Source organism: Heterodontus francisci, chromosome 31 (genome assembly GCF_036365525.1).
Source record: "Heterodontus francisci isolate sHetFra1 chromosome 31, sHetFra1.hap1, whole genome shotgun sequence".
NCBI lineage: Eukaryota > Metazoa > Chordata > Chondrichthyes > Heterodontiformes > Heterodontidae > Heterodontus > Heterodontus francisci.
Genome location: NC_090401.1, coordinates 7,572,049 through 7,588,182, shown reverse-complemented (window position 1 = coordinate 7,588,182; position 16,134 = coordinate 7,572,049).

Below are 16,134 nucleotides of genomic sequence, written 5' to 3'. Positions count from 1 at the left end.
AGTGTGGTGGCGGCAGGTTCAGTGAGTGTTTAGGATCTGGAATGCACTGCCTGAGAGTGTGGTGAAGGCAGGTTCAGTTTTTGTTTAGCATCTGGAATGCACTGTCTGAGAGTGTGGTGGAGGCAGGTTCAGTGAGTGTTTAGGATCTGGAATGCACTGTCTGAGAGTGTGGTGGAGGCAGGTTCAGTGTGTGTTTAGGATCTGGAATGCACTGTCTGAGAGTGTGGTGGAGGCAGGTTCAGTGAGTTTTTAGGATCTGCAATGCACTGTCTGAGAGTGTGGTGGAGGCAGGTTCAGTGAGTATTTAGGATCTGGAATGCACTGTCTGAGAGTGTGGTGGAGGCAGGTTCAGTGAGTGGTTCGGATCTGGAATGCACTGTCTGAGAGTGTGGTGGAGGCAGCTTCAGTGTGTGTTTGGGATCTGCAATGCACTGTCTGAGAGTGTGGTGGAGGCAGGTTCAGTGTGTGTTTATGATCTGGAATGCACTGTCTGAGAGTGTGGTGGAGGCAGGTTCAGTGAGTGTTTAGGATCTGGAATGTACTGTCTGGGAATGTGGTGGAGGCAGGTTCAGTGAGTGTTTAGGATCTGGAATGCACTGTCTGAGAGTGTGGTGGAGGCAGGTTCAGTGAGTGTTTAGGAAGAGGAATGCACTTTCTGAGAGTGTGGTGGAGGCAGGTTCAGTGAGTGTTTAGGATCTGGAATGCACTGTCTGAGAGTGTGGTGGAGGCAGGTTCAGTGAGTGTTTAGGATGTGGAATGCACTGTCTGAGAGTGTGGTGGAGGCAGGTTCAGTGAGTGTTTAGGATGTGGAATGCACTGTCTGAGAGTGTTGTGGAGGCAGGTACAGTGTGTGTTTAGGATGTGCAATGCACTGTCTGAGAGTGTGGTGGAGGCAGGTTCAGTGAGTGTATAGGATGTGCAATGCACTGTCTGAGAGTGTGGTGGAGGCAGGCTCAGTGTGTCTTTAGGATGTGCAATGCACTGTCTGAGAGTGTGGTGGAGGCAGGTTCAGTGAGTGTTTAGGATCTGGAATGCACTGTCTGAGAGTGTGGTGGAGGCAGATTCAGTGTGTGTTTAGGATCTGGAATGCACTGTCTGAGAGTGTGGTGGCGGCAGGTTCAGTGAGTTTTTAGGATCTGCAATGCACTGTCTGAGAGTGTGGTGGAGGCAGGTTCAGTGAGTATTTAGGATCTGGAATGCACTGTCTGAGAGTGTGGTGGAGGCAGGTTCAGTGAGTGGTTCGGATCTGGAATGTACTGTCTGAGAGTGTGGTGGAGGCAGGTTCAGTGTGTGTTTCGGATCTGCAATGCACTGTCTGAGAGTGTGGTGGAGGCAGGTTCAGTGTGTGTTTATGATCTGGAATGCACTGTCTGAGAGTGTGGTGGAGGCAGGTTCAGTGAGTGTTTAGGATCTGGAATGCACTGCCTGAGTGTGGTGAAGGCAGGTTCAGTGTGTGTTTAGGATCTGGAATGCAGTGTCTGAGAGTGTGGTGGAGGAAGGTTCAGTGAGCGTGTACGATCTGGAATGCACTGTCTGAGAGTGTGGTGGAGGCAGGTTCAGTGTGTGTTTAGGATCTGGAATGCACTGTCTGAGAGTGTGGTGGAGGCTGGTTCAGTGAGTGTTTAGGATCTGGAATGCACTGTCTGAGAGTGTGGTGGAGGCAGGTTCAGTGAGTGTTTAGGATCTGGAATGCACTGTCTGAGAGTGTGGTGGAGGCAGGTTCAGTGTGTGTTTAGGATCTGGAATGCACTGTCTGAGAGTGTGGTGGAGGCAGGTTCAGTGAGTGTTTCGAATCTGGAATGCACTGCCTGAGAGTGTGGTGAAGGCAGGTTCAGTGTGTGTTTAGGATCTGGAATGCACAGTCTGAGAGTGTGGTGGAGGCAGGTTCAGTGAGTGTTTAGGATCTGGAATGCACTGTCTGAGAGTGTGGTGGAGGCAGGTTCAGTGAGTGTTTAGGATCTGGAATGCAAAGCCTGAGAGTGTGGTGGAGGCAGGTTCAGTGTGTGTTTAGGATCTGGAATGCACTGTCTGAGAGTGTGGTGGAGGCAGGTTCAGTGTGTGTTTATGATCTGGAATGCACTGTCTGAGAGAGTGGTGGAGACAGGTTCAGTGAGTGTTTAGGATCTGGAATGCACTGCCTGAGAGTGCGGTGGAGGCAGGTTCAGTGTGTGTTTAGGATCTGGAATGCACTGTCTGAGAGTGTGGTGGAGGCAGGTTCAGTGAATATTTAGGATCTGGAATGCACTGCTGAGAGTCTGGTGGAGGCAGGTTCAGTGAGTGTTTAGGATCTGGAATGCACTGTCTGAGAGTGTGGTGGAGGCAGGTTCAGTGAGTGCTTAGGATGTGGAATGCACTGTCTGAGAGTGTGGTGGAGGCAGGTTCAGTGTGTGTTTAGGATCTGGAATGCACTGTCTGAGAGTGTGGTGGAGGCAGGTTCAGTGAGTGTTTAGGATCTGCAATGCACTGTCTGAGAGTGTGGTGGAGGCAGGTTCAGTGAGTGTTTAGGATCTGGAATGCACTGTCTGAGAGTGTGGTGGAGGCAGGTTCAGTGTGTGTTTAGGATCTGGAATGCACTGTCTGAGAGTGTGGTGGAGGCAGGTTCAGTGTGTGTTTAGGATCTGGAATGCACTGTCTGAGAGTGTGGTGGAGGCAGGTTCAGTGAGTGTTTAGGATCTGGAATGCACTGCCTGAGAGTGTGGTGAAGGCAGGTTCAGTGTGTGTTTAGGATCTGGAATGCACTGTCTGAGAGTGTGGTGGAGGCAGGTTCAGTGAGTGTTTAGGTTCTGGAATGCACTGCCTGAGAGTGTGGTGAAGACAGGTTCAGTGTGTGTTTTGGATCTGGAATGCACTGTCTGAGAGTGTGGTGGAGGCAGGTTCAGTGAGAATTTAGGATCTGGAATGCACTGTCTGAGAGTGTGGTGGAGGCAGGTTCAGTGAGTGTTTAGGATCTGGAATGCACTGTCTGAGAGTGTGGTGGAGGCAGGTTCAGTGTGTGTTTAGGATCTGGAATGCACTGTCTGAGAGTGTGGTGGAGGCAGGTTCAGTTTGTGTTTAGGATCTGGAATGCACTGTCTGAGAGTGTGGTGGAGGCAGGTTCAGTGAGTGTTTAGGATCTGGAATGCACTGCCTGAGAGTGTGGTGGAGGCAGGTTCAGTGTGTGTTCAGGATCTGGAATGCACTGTCTGAGAGTGTGGTGGAGGCAGGTTCAGTGAGTGTTTCGAATCTGGAATGCACTGCCTGAGAGTGTGGTGAAGGCAGGTTCAGTCTGTGTTTAGGATCTGGAATGCACTGTCTGAGAGTGTGGTGGAGGCAGGTTCAGTGAGTGTTTAGGATCTGGAATGCACTGTCTGAGAGTGTGGTGGAGGCAGGTTCAGTGAGTGTTTAGGATCTGGAATGCACTGTCTGAGAGTGTGGTGGAGGCAGGTTCAGTGAGTGTTTAGGATCTGGAATGCAAAGCCTGAGAGTGTGGTGGAGGCAGGTTCAGTGTGTGTTTAGGATCTGGAATGCACTGTCTGAGAGTGTGGTGGAGGCAGGTTCAGTGTGTGTTTATGATCTGGAATGCACTGTCTGAGAGAGTGGTGGAGACAGGTTCTGTGAGTGTTTAGGATCTGGAATGCACTGTCTGAGAGTGTCGTGGAGGCAGGTTCAGTGAATATTTAGGATCTGGACTGCACTGTCTGAGAGTCTGGTGGAGGCAGGTTCAGTGAGTGTTTAGGATCTGGAATGCACTGTCTGAGAGTGTGGTGGAGGCAGGTTCAGTGAGTGCTTAGGATGTGGAATGCACTGTCTGAGAGTGTGGTGGAGGCATGTTCAGTGTGTGTTTAGGATCTGGAATGCACTGTCTGAGAGTGTGTTGGAGGCAGGTTCAGTGAGTGTTTAGGATGTGGAATGCACTGTCTGAGAGTGTGGTGGAGGCAGGTTCAGTGAGTGTTTAGGATCTGGAATGCACTGTCTGAGAGTGTGGTGGAGGCAGGTTCAGTGAGTGTTTAGGATCTGGAATGAACTGTCTGAGAATGTGGTGGAGGCAGGTTCAGTGAGTGTTTAGGATGTGGAATGCACTGTCTGAGAGTGTGGTGGAGGCAGTTTCAGTGAGTGTTTAGGATCTGTAATGCACTGACTGAGAGTGTGGTGGAGGCAGATTCAGTGAGTGTTTCGGATCTGGAATGTACTGTCTGAGAGTGTGGTGGAGGCAGGTTCAGTGAGTGTTTAGGATCTGGAATGCACTGTCTGAGAGTGCGGTGGAGACAGGTTCAGTGAGTGTTTAGGATCTGGAATGCACTGTCTGAGAGTGCGGTGGAGGCAGGTTCAGTGAGTGTTTAGGATCTGGAATGCACTGTCTGAGAGTGTGGTGGAGGCAGGTTCAGTGTGTGTTTAGGATGTTGAATGCACTGTCTGAGCGTGTGGTGGAGGCAGGTTCAGTGAGTGTTTAGGATGTGGAATGCACTGTCTGAGAGTGTGGTGGAGGCAGGTTCAGTGAGTGTTTAGGATGTGGAATGCACTGTCTGAGAGTGTCGTGGAGGCAGGTTCAGTAAATATTTAGGATCTGGAATGCACTGTCTGAGAGTCTGGTGGAGGCAGGTTCAGTGAGTGTTTAGGATCTGGAATGCACTGTCTGAGAGTGTGGTGGAGGCAGGTTCAGTGAGTGCTTAGGATGTGGAATGCACTGTCTGAGAGTGTGGTGGAGGCAGGTTCAGTGTGTGTTTAGGATCTGGAATGCACTGTCTGAGAGTGTGTTGGAGGCAGGTTCAGTGAGTGTTTAGGATCTGCAATGCACTGTCTGAGAGTGTGGTGGAGGCAGGTTCAGTGAGTGTTTAGGATCTGGAATGCACTGTCTGAGAGTGTGGTGGAGGCAGGTTCAGTGAGTGTTTAGGATCTGGAATGAACTGTCTGAGAATGTGGTGGAGGCAGGTTCAGTGAGTGTTTAGGATGTGGAATGCACTGTCTGAGAATGTGGTGGAGGCAGTTTCAGTGAGTGTTTAGGATCTGGAATGCACTGACTGAGAGTGTGGTGGAGGCAGGTTCAGTGAGTGTTTAGGATCTGCAATGCACTGTCTGAGAGTGTGGTGGAGGCAGGTTCAGTGAGTGTTTAGGATCTGGAATGCACTGTCTGAGAGTGTGGTGGAGGCAGTTTCAGTGTGTGTTTAGGATCTGGAATGCACTGTCTGAGAGTGTGGTGGAGGCAGGTTCAGTGTGTGTTTAGGATCTGGAATGCACTGTCTGAGAGTGTGGTGGAGGCAGGTTCAGTGAGTGTTTAGGATCTGGAATGCACTGCCTGAGAGTGTGGTGAAGGCAGGTTCAGTGTGTGTTTAGGATCTGGAATGCACTGTCTGAGAGTGTGGTGGAGGCAGGTTCAGTGAGTGTTTAGGATCTGGAATGCACTGACTGAGAGTGTGGTGAAGACAGGTTCAGTGTGTGTTTAGGATCTGGAATGCACTGTCTGAGAGTGTGGTGGAGGCAGGTTCAGTGAGAATTTAGGATCTGGAATGCAATGTCTGAGAGTGTGGTGGAGGCAGTTTCAGTGAGTGTTTAGGATCTGGAATGCACTGTCTGAGAGTGTGGTGGAGGCAGGTTCAGTGTGTGTTTAGGATCTGGAATGCACTGTCTGAGAGTGTGGTGGAGGCAGGTTCAGTTTGTGTTTAGGATCTGGAATGCACTGTCTGAGAGTGTGGTGGAGGCAGGTTCAGTGAGTGTTTAGGATCTGGAATGCACTGCCTGAGAGTGTGGTGGAGGCAGGTTCAGTGTGTGTTCAGGATCTGGAATGCACTGTCTGAGAGTGTGGTGAAGGCAGTTTCAGTGAGTGTTTCGAATCTGGAATGCACTGCCTGAGAGTGTGGTGAAGGCAGGTTCAGTGTGTGTTTAGGATCTGGAATGCACTGTCTGAGAGTGTGGTGGAGGCAGGTTCAGTGAGTGTTTAGGATCTGGAATGCACTGTCTGAGAGTGTGGTGGAGGCAGGTTCAGTGAGTGTTTAGGATCTGGAATGCACTGTCTGAGAGTGTGGTGGAGGCAGGTTCAGTGAGTGTTTAGGATCTGGAATGCAAAGCCTGAGAGTGTGGTGGAGGCAGGTTCAGTGTGTGTTTAGGATCTGGAATGCACTGTCTGAGAGTGTGGTGGAGGCAGGTTCAGTGTGTGTTTATGATCTGGAATGCACTGTCTGAGAGAGTGGTGGAGACAGGTTCAGTGAGTGTTTAGGATCTGGAATGCACTGTCTGAGAGTGTCGTGGAGGCAGGTTCAGTGAATATTTAGGATCTGGAATGCACTGTCTGAGAGTCTGGTGGAGGCAGGTTCAGTGAGTGTTTAGGATCTGGAATGCACTGTCTGAGAGTGTGGTGGAGGCAGGTTCAGTGAGTGCTTAGGATGTGGAATGCACTGTCTGAGAGTGTGGTGGAGGCAGGTTCAGTGTGTGTTTAGGATCTGGAATGCACTGTCTGAGAGTGTGTTGGAGGCAGGTTCAGTGAGTGTTTAGGATGTGGAATGCACTGTCTGAGAGTCTGGTGGAGGCAGGTTCAGTGAGTGTTTAGGATCTGGAATGCACTGTCTGAGAGTGTGGTGGAGGCAGGTTCAGTGAGTGTTTAGGATCTGGAATGAACTGTCTGAGAATGTGGTGGAGGCAGGTTCAGTGAGTGTTTAGGATGTGGAATGCACTGTCTGAGAGTGTGGTGGAGGCAGTTTCAGTGAGTGTTTAGGATCTGGAATGCACTGACTGAGAGTGTGGTGGAGGCAGATTCAGTGAGTGTTTCGGATCTGGAATGTACTGTCTGAGAGTGTGGTGGAGGCAGGTTCAGTGAGTGTTTAGGATCTGGAATGCACTGTCTGAGAGTGCGGTGGAGGCAGGTTCAGTGAGTGTTTAGGATCTGGAATGCACTGTCTGAGAGTGCGGTGGAGGCAGGTTCAGTGAGTGTTTAGGATCTGGAATGCACTGTCTGAGAGTGTGGTGGAGGCAGGTTCAGTGTGTGTTTAGGATGTTGAATGCACTGTCTGAGCGTGTGGTGGAGGCAGGTTCAGTGAGTGTTTAGGATGTGGAATGCACTGTCTGAGAGTGTGGTGGAGGCAGGTTCAGTGAGTGTTTAGGATGTGGAATGCACTGTCTGAGAGTGTCGTGGAGGCAGGTTCAGTGAATATTTAGGATCTGGAATGCACTGTCTGAGAGTCTGGTGGAGGCAGGTTCAGTGAGTGTTTAGGATCTGGAATGCACTGTCTGAGAGTGTGGTGGAGGCAGGTTCAGTGAGTGCTTAGGATGTGGAATGCACTGTCTGAGAGTGTGGTGGAGGCAGGTTCAGTCTGTGTTTAGGATCTGGAATGCACTGTCTGAGAGTGTGTTGGAGGCAGGTTCAGTGAGTGTTTAGGATCTGCAATGCACTGTCTGAGAGTGTGGTGGAGGCAGGTTCAGTGAGTGTTTAGGATCTGGAATGCACTGTCTGAGAGTGTGGTGGAGGCAGGTTCAGTGAGTGTTTAGGATCTGGAATGAACTGTCTGAGAATGTGGTGGAGGCAGGTTCAGTGAGTGTTTAGGATGTGGAATGCACTGTCTGAGAGTGTGGTGGAGGCAGTTTCAGTGAGTGTTTAGGATCTGGAATGCACTGACTGAGAGTGTGGTGGAGGCAGATTCAGTGAGTGTTTCGGATCTGGAATGTACTGTCTGAGAGTGTGGTGGAGGCAGGTTCAGTGAGTGTTTAGGATCTGGAATGCACTGTCTGAGAGTGCGGTGGAGGCAGGTTCAGTGAGTGTTTAGGATCTGGAATGCACTGTCTGAGAGTGTGGTGGAGGCAGGTTCAGTGAGTGTTTAGGATCTGGAATGCAATGTCTGAGAGTGTGGTGGAGGCAGGTTCAGTGTGTGTTTAGGATGTTGAATGCACTGTCTGAGCGTGTGGTGGTGGCAGGTTCAGTGAGTGTTTAGGATGTGGAATGCACTGTCTGAGAGTGTGGTGGAGGCAGGTTCAGTGTGTGTTTGGGATCTGGAATGCACTGTCTGAGAGTGTGGTGGAGTCAGGTTCAGTGAGTGTTTAGGATCTGGAATGCACTGTCTGAGAGTGTGGTGAAGGCAGGTTCAGTGTGTGTTTAGGATCTGGAATGCACTGTCTGAGAGTGTGGTGGAGGCAGGTTCAGTGTGTGTTTGGGATCTGGAATGCACTGTCTGAGAGTGTGGTGGAGGCAGGTTCAGTGAGTGTTTAGGATCTGGAATGCACTGTCTGAGAGTGTGGTGAAGGCAGGTTCAGTGTGTGTTTAGGATCTGGAATGCACTGTCTGAGAGTGTGGTGGAGGCAGGTTCAGTGTGTGTTTAGGATCTGGAATGCAATGTCTGAGAGTGTGGTGGAGGCATATTCAGTGAGTGTTTAGGATCTGGAATGCACTGCCTGAGTGTGGTGAAGGCAGCTTCGGTGTGTGTTTAGGATCTGGAATGCACTGTCTGATAGTGTGTTGGAGGAAGGTTCAGTGAGCGTGTACGATCTGGAATGCATGTCTGAGAGTGTGGTGGAGGCAGGTTCAGTGTGTGTTTAGGATCTGGAATGCACTGTCTGAGAGTGTGGTGGAGGCAGGTTCAGTGAGTGTTTAGGATCTGGAATGCACTGTCTGAGAGTGTGGTGGAGGCAGGTTCAGTGAGTGTTTAGGATGTGGAATGCACTGTCTGAGCGTGTGGTGGAGGCAGGTTCAGTGAGTGTTTAGGATGTGGAATGCACTGTCTGAGAGTGTGGTGGAGGCAGGTTCAGTGTGTGTTTAGGATGTGCAATGCACTGTCTGAGAGTGTGGTGGAGGCAGGTTCAGTGAGTGCTTAGGATGTGGAATGCACTGTCTGAGAGTGTGGTGGAGGCAGGTTCAGTGAGTGCTTAGGATGTGGAATGCACTGTCTGAGAGTGTGGTGGAGGCAGGTTCAGTGTGTGTTTGGGATCTGGAATGCACTGTCTGAGAGTGTGGTGGAGGCAGGTTCAGTGAGTGTTTAGGATCTGGAATGCACTGTCTGAGAGTGTGGTGAAGGCAGGTTCAGTGTGTGTTTAGGATCTGGAATGCACTGTCTGAGAGTGTGGTGGAGGCAGGTTCAGTGAGTGTTTAGGATCTGGAATGCACTGTCTGAGAGTGTGGTGGAGGCAGGTTCAGTGAGTGTTTAGGATCTGGAATGAACTGTCTGAGAATGTGGTGGAGGCAGGTTCAGTGAGTGTTTAGGATGTGGAATGCACTGTCTGAGAGTGTGGTGGAGGCAGTTTCAGTGAGTGTTTAGGATCTGGAATGCACTGACTGAGAGTGTGGTGGAGGCAGATTCAGTGAGTGTTTCGGATCTGGAATGTACTGTCTGAGAGTGTGGTGGAGGCAGGTTCAGTGAGTGTTTAGGATCTGGAATGCACTGTCTGAGAGTGCGGTGGAGGCAGGTTCAGTGAGTGTTTAGGATCTGGAATGCACTGTCTGAGAGTGTGGTGGAGGCAGGTTCAGTGAGTGTTTAGGATCTGGAATGCAATGTCTGAGAGTGTGGTGGAGGCAGGTTCAGTGTGTGTTTAGGATGTTGAATGCACTGTCTGAGCGTGTGGTGGAGGCAGGTTCAGTGAGTGTTTAGGATGTGGAATGCACTGTCTGAGAGTGTGGTGGAGGCAGGTTCAGTGTGTGTTTAGGATGTGCAATGCACTGTCTGAGAGTGTGGTGGAGGCAGGTTCAGTGAGTGCTTAGGATGTGGAATGCACTGTCTGAGAGTGTGGTGGAGGCAGGTTCAGTGTGTGTTTGGGATCTGGAATGCACTGCCTGAGAGTGTGGTGGAGGCAGGTTCAGTGAGTGTTTAGGATCTGGAATGCACTGTCTGAGAGTGTGGTGAAAGCAGGTTCAGTGTGTGTTTAGGATCTGGAATGCACTGTCTGAGAGTGTGGTGGAGGCAGGTTCAGTGTGTGTTTGGGATCTGGAATGCACTGTCTGAGAGTGTGGTGGAGGCAGGTTCAGTGAGTGTTTAGGATCTGGAATGCACTGTCTGAGAGTGTGGTGAAGGCAGGTTCAGTCTGTGTTTAGGATCTGGAATGCACTGTCTGAGAGTGTGGTGGAGGCAGGTTCAGTGTGTGTTTAGGATCTGGAATACAATGTCTGAGAGTGTGGTGGAGGCATATTCAGTGAGTGTTTAGGATCTGGAATGCACTGCCTGAGTGTGGTGAAGGCAGGTTCGGTGTGTGTTTAGGATGTTGAATGCACTGTCTGAGCGTGTGGTGGAGGCAGGTTCAGTGAGTGTTTAGGATGTGGAATGCACTGTCTGAGAGTGTGGTGGAGGCAGGTTCAGTGAGTGTTTAGGATGTTGAATGCACTGTCTGAGCGTGTGGTGGAGGCAGGTTCAGTGAGTGTTTAGGATGTGGAATGCACTGTCTGAGAGTGTGGTGGAGGCAGGTTCAGTGAGTGTTTAGGATGTGGAATGCACTGTCTGAGAGTGTCGTGGAGGCAGGTTCAGTGAATATTTAGGATCTGGAATGCACTGTCTGAGAGTCTGGTGGAGGCAGGTTCAGTGAGTGTTTAGGATCTGGAATGCACTGTCTGAGAGTGTGGTGGAGGCAGGTTCAGTGAGTGCTTAGGATGTGGAATGCACTGTCTGAGAGTGTGGTGGAGGCAGGTTCAGTGTGTGTTTAGGATCTGGAATGCACTGTCTGAGAGTGTGTTGGAGGCAGGTTCAGTGAGTGTTTAGGATCTGGAATGAACTGTCTGAGAATGTGGTGGAGGCAGGTTCAGTGAGTGTTTAGGATGTGGAATGCACTCTCTGAGAGTGTGGTGGAGGCAGTTTCAGTGAGTGTTTAGGATCTGGAATGCACTGACTGAGAGTGTGGTGGAGGCAGATTCAGTGAGTGTTTCGGATCTGGAATGTACTGTCTGAGAGTGTGGTGGAGGCAGGTTCAGTGAGTGTTTAGGATCTGGAATGCACTGTCTGAGAGTGCGGTGGAGGCAGGTTCAGTGAGTGTTTAGGATCTGGAATGCACTGTCTGAGAGTGTGGTGGAGGCAGGTTCAGTGAGTGTTTAGGATCTGGAATGCAATGTCTGAGAGTGTGGTGGAGGCAGGTTCAGTGTGTGTTTAGGATGTTGAATGCACTGTCTGAGCGTGTGGTGGAGGCAGGTTCAGTGAGTGTTTAGGATGTGGAATGCACTGTCTGAGAGTGTGGTGGAGGCAGGTTCAGTGTGTGTTTAGGATGTGCAATGCACTGTCTGAGAGTGTGGTGGAGGCAGGTTCAGTGAGTGCTTAGGATGTGGAATGCACTGTCTGAGAGTGTGGTGGAGGCAGGTTCAGTGTGTGTTTGGGATCTGGAATGCACTGTCTGAGAGTGTGGTGGAGGCAGGTTCAGTGAGTGTTTAGGATCTGGAATGCACTGTCTGAGAGTGTGGTGAAGGCAGGTTCAGTGTGTGTTTAGGATCTGGAATGCACTGTCTGAGAGTGTGGTGGAGGCAGGTTCAGTGTGTGTTTGGGATCTGGAATGCACTGTCTGAGAGTGTGGTGGAGGCAGGTTCAGTGAGTGTTTAGGATCTGGAATGCACTGTCTGAGAGTGTGGTGAAGGCAGGTTCAGTGTGTGTTTAGGATCTGGAATGCACTGTCTGAGAGTGTGGTGGAGGCAGGTTCAGTGTGTGTTTAGGATCTGGAATGCAATGTCTGAGAGTGTGGTGGAGGCATATTCAGTGAGTGTTTAGGATCTGGAATGCACTGTCTGAGTGTGGTGAAGGCAGGTTCGGTGTGTGTTTAGGATCTGGAATGCACTGTCTGATAGTGTGTTGGAGGAAGGTTCAATGAGCGTGTACGATCTGGAATGCACTGTCTGAGAGTGTGGTGGAGGCAGGTTCAGTGTGTGTTTAGGATCTGGAATGCACTGTCTGAGAGTGTGGTGGAGGCAGGTTCAGTGAGTGTTTAGGATCTGGAATGCACTGTCTGAGAGTGTGGTGGAGGCAGGTTCAGTGAGTGTTTAGGATGTGGAATGCACTGTCTGAGCGTGTGGTGGAGGCAGGTTCAGTGAGTGTTTAGGATGTGGAATGCACTGTCTGAGAGTGTGGTGGAGGCAGGTTCAGTGTGTGTTTAGGATGTGCAATGCACTGTCTGAGAGTGTGGTGGAGGCAGGTTCAGTGAGTGCTTAGGATGTGGAATGCACTGTCTGAGAGTGTGGTGGAGGCAGGTTCAGTGAGTGTTTAGGATGTGCAATGCACTGTCTGAGAGTGTGGTGGAGGCAGGTTCAGTGAGTGCTTAGGATGTGGAATGCACTGTCTGAGAGTGTGGTGGAGGCAGGTTCAGTGTGTGTTTGGGATCTGGAATGCACTGTCTGAGAGTGTGGTGGAGGCAGGTTCAGTGAGTGTTTAGGATCTGGAATGCAATGTCTGAGAGTGGGGTGAAGGCAGGTTCAGTGAGTGTTTAGGATCTGGAATGAACTGTCTGAGAATGTGGTGGAGGCAGGTTCAGTGAGTGTTTAGAATCTGGAATGCACTGTCTGAGAGTGTGGTGGAGGCAGTTTCAGTGAGTTTTTAGGATCTGGAATGCACTGACTGAGAGTGTGGTGGAGGCAGATTCAGTGAGTGTTTCGGATCTGGAATGTACTGTCTGAGAGTGTGGTGGAGGCAGGTTCAGTGAGTGTTTAGGATCTGGAATGCACTGTCTGAGAGTGCGGTGGAGGCAGGTTCAGTGAGTGTTTAGGATCTGGAATGCACTGTCTGAGAGTGTGGTGGAGGCAGGTTCAGTGAGTGTTTAGGATCTGGAATGCAATGTCTGAGAGTGTGGTGGAGGCAGGTTCAGTGTGTGTTTAGGATGTTGAATGCACTGTCTGAGCGTGTGGTGGAGGCAGGTTCAGTGAGTGTTTAGGATGTGGAATGCACTGTCTGAGAGTGTGGTGGAGGCAGGTTCAGTGTGTGTTTAGGATGTGCAATGCACTGTCTGAGAGTGTGGTGGAGGCAGGTTCAGTGAGTGCTTAGGATGTGGAATGCACTGTCTGAGAGTGTGGTGGAGGCAGGTTCAGTGTGTGTTTGGGATCTGGAATGCACTGTCTGAGAGTGTGGTGGAGGCAGGTTCAGTGAGTGTTTAGGATCTGGAATGCACTGTCTGAGAGTGTGGTGAAAGCAGGTTCAGTGTGTGTTTAGGATCTGGAATGCACTGTCTGAGAGTGTGGTGGAGGCAGGTTCAGTGTGTGTTTGGGATCTGGAATGCACTGTCTGAGAGTGTGGTGGAGGCAGGTTCAGTGAGTGTTTAGGATCTGGAATGCACTGTCTGAGAGTGTGGTGAAGGCAGGTTCTGTGTGTGTTTAGGATCTGGAATGCACTGTCTGAGAGTGTGGTGGAGGCAGGTTCAGTGTGTGTTTAGGATCTGGAATGCAATGTCTGAGAGTGTGGTGGAGGCATATTCAGTGAGTGTTTAGGATCTGGAATGCACTGTCTGAGTGTGGTGAAGGCAGGTTCGGTGTGTGTTTAGGATCTGGAATGCACTGTCTGATAGTGTGTTGGAGGAAGGTTCAATGAGCGTGTACGATCTGGAATGCACTGTCTGAGAGTGTGGTGGAGGCAGGTTCAGTGTGTGTTTAGGATCTGGAATGCACTGTCTGAGAGTGTGGTGGAGGCAGGTTCAGTGAGTGTTTAGGATCTGGAATGCACTGTCTGAGAGTGTGGTGGAGGCAGGTTCAGTGAGTGTTTAGGATGTGGAATGCACTGTCTGAGCGTGTGGTGGAGGCAGGTTCAGTGAGTGTTTAGGATGTGGAATGCACTGTCTGAGAGTGTGGTGGAGGCAGGTTCAGTGTGTGTTTAGGATGTGCAATGCACTGTCTGAGAGTGTGGTGGAGGCAGGTTCAGTGAGTGCTTAGGATGTGGAATGCACTGTCTGAGAGTGTGGTGGAGGCAGGTTCAGTGAGTGTTTAGGATGTGCAATGCACTGTCTGAGAGTGTGGTGGAGGCAGGTTCAGTGAGTGCTTAGGATGTGGAATGCACTGTCTGAGAGTGTGGTGGAGGCAGGTTCAGTGTGTGTTTGGGATCTGGAATGCACTGTCTGAGAGTGTGGTGGAGGCAGGTTCAGTGAGTGTTTAGGATCTGGAATGCAATGTCTGAGAGTGGGGTGAAGGCAGGTTCAGTGAGTGTTTAGGATCTGGAATGAACTGTCTGAGAATGTGGTGGAGGCAGGTTCAGTGAGTGTTTAGAATCTGGAATGCACTGTCTGAGAGTGTGGTGGAGGCAGTTTCAGTGAGTGTTTAGGATCTGGAATGCACTGACTGAGAGTGTGGTGGAGGCAGATTCAGTGAGTGTTTCGGATCTGGAATGTACTGTCTGAGAGTGTGGTGGAGGCAGGTTCAGTGAGTGTTTAGGATCTGGAATGCACTGTCTGAGAGTGCGGTGGAGGCAGGTTCAGTGAGTGTTTAGGATCTGGAATGCACTGTCTGAGAGTGTGGTGGAGGCAGGTTCAGTGAGTGTTTAGGATCTGGAATGCAATGTCTGAGAGTGTGGTGGAGGCAGGTTCAGTGTGTGTTTAGGATGTTGAATGCACTGTCTGAGCGTGTGGTGGAGGCAGGTTCAGTGAGTGTTTAGGATGTGGAATGCACTGTCTGAGAGTGTGGTGGAGGCAGGTTCAGTGTGTGTTTAGGATGTGCAATGCACTGTCTGAGAGTGTGGTGGAGGCAGGTTCAGTGAGTGCTTAGGATGTGGAATGCACTGTCTGAGAGTGTGGTGGAGGCAGGTTCAGTGTGTGTTTGGGATCTGGAATGCACTGTCTGAGAGTGTGGTGGAGGCAGGTTCAGTGAGTGTTTAGGATCTGGAATGCACTGTCTGAGAGTGTGGTGAAAGCAGGTTCAGTGTGTGTTTAGGATCTGGAATGCACTGTCTGAGAGTGTGGTGGAGGCAGGTTCAGTGTGTGTTTGGGATCTGGAATGCACTGTCTGAGAGTGTGGTGGAGGCAGGTTCAGTGAGTGTTTAGGATCTGGAATGCACTGTCTGAGAGTGTGGTGAAGGCAGGTTCAGTGTGTGTTTAGGATCTGGAATGCACTGTCTGAGAGTGTGGTGGAGGCAGGTTCAGTGTGTGTTTAGGATCTGGAATGCAATGTCTGAGAGTGTGGTGGAGGCATATTCAGTGAGTGTTTAGGATCTGGAATGCACTGCCTGAGTGTGGTGAAGGCAGGTTCGGTGTGTGTTTAGGATCTGGAATGCACTGTCTGATAGTGTGTTGGAGGAAGGTTCAGTGAGCGTGTACGATCTGGAATGCACTGTCTGAGAGTGTGGTGGAGGCAGGTTCAGTGTGTGTTTAGGATCTGGAATGCACTGTCTGAGAGTGTGGTGGAGGCAGGTTCAGTGAGTGTTTAGGATCTGGAATGCACTGTCTGAGAGTGTGGTGGAGGCAGGTTCAGTGAGTGTTTAGGATGTGGAATGCACTGTCTGAGCGTGTGGTGGAGGCAGGTTCAGTGAGTGTTTAGGATGTGGAATGCACTGTCTGAGAGTGTGGTGGAGGCAGGTTCAGTGTGTGTTTAGGATGTGCAATGCACTGTCTGAGAGTGTGGTGGAGGCAGGTTCAGTGAGTGCTTAGGATGTGGAATGCACTGTCTGAGAGTGTGGTGGAGGCAGGTTCAGTGAGTGTTTAGGATGTGCAATGCACTGTCTGAGAGTGTGGTGGAGGCAGGTTCAGTGAGTGCTTAGGATGTGGAATGCACTGTGTGAGAGTGTGGTGGAGGCAGGTTCAGTGTGTGTTTGGGATCTGGAATGCACTGTCTGAGAGTGTGGTGGAGGCAGGTTCAGTGAGTGTTTAGGATCTGGAATGCACTGTCTGAGAGTGTGGTGAAGGCAGGTTCAGTGTGTGTTTAGGATCTGGAATGCACTGTCTGAGAGTGTGGTGGAGGCAGGTTCAGTGTGTGTTTGGGATCTGGAATGCACTGTCTGAGAGTGTGGTGGAGGCAGGTTCAGTGAGTGTTTAGGATCTGGAATGCACTGTCTGAGAGTGTGGTGGAGGCAGGTTCAGTGTGTGTTTAGGATCTGGAATGCACTGTCTGAGAGTGTGGTGGAGGCAGGTTCAGTGTGTGTTTAGGATCTGGAATGCAATGTCTGAGAGTGTGGTGGAGGCATATTCAGTGAGTGCTTAGGATGTGGAATGCACTGTCTGAGAGTGTGGTGGAGGCAGGTTCAGTGAGTGTTTAGGATGTGGAATGCACTGTCTGAGAGTGCGGTGGAGGCAGGTTCAGTGAGTGTTTAG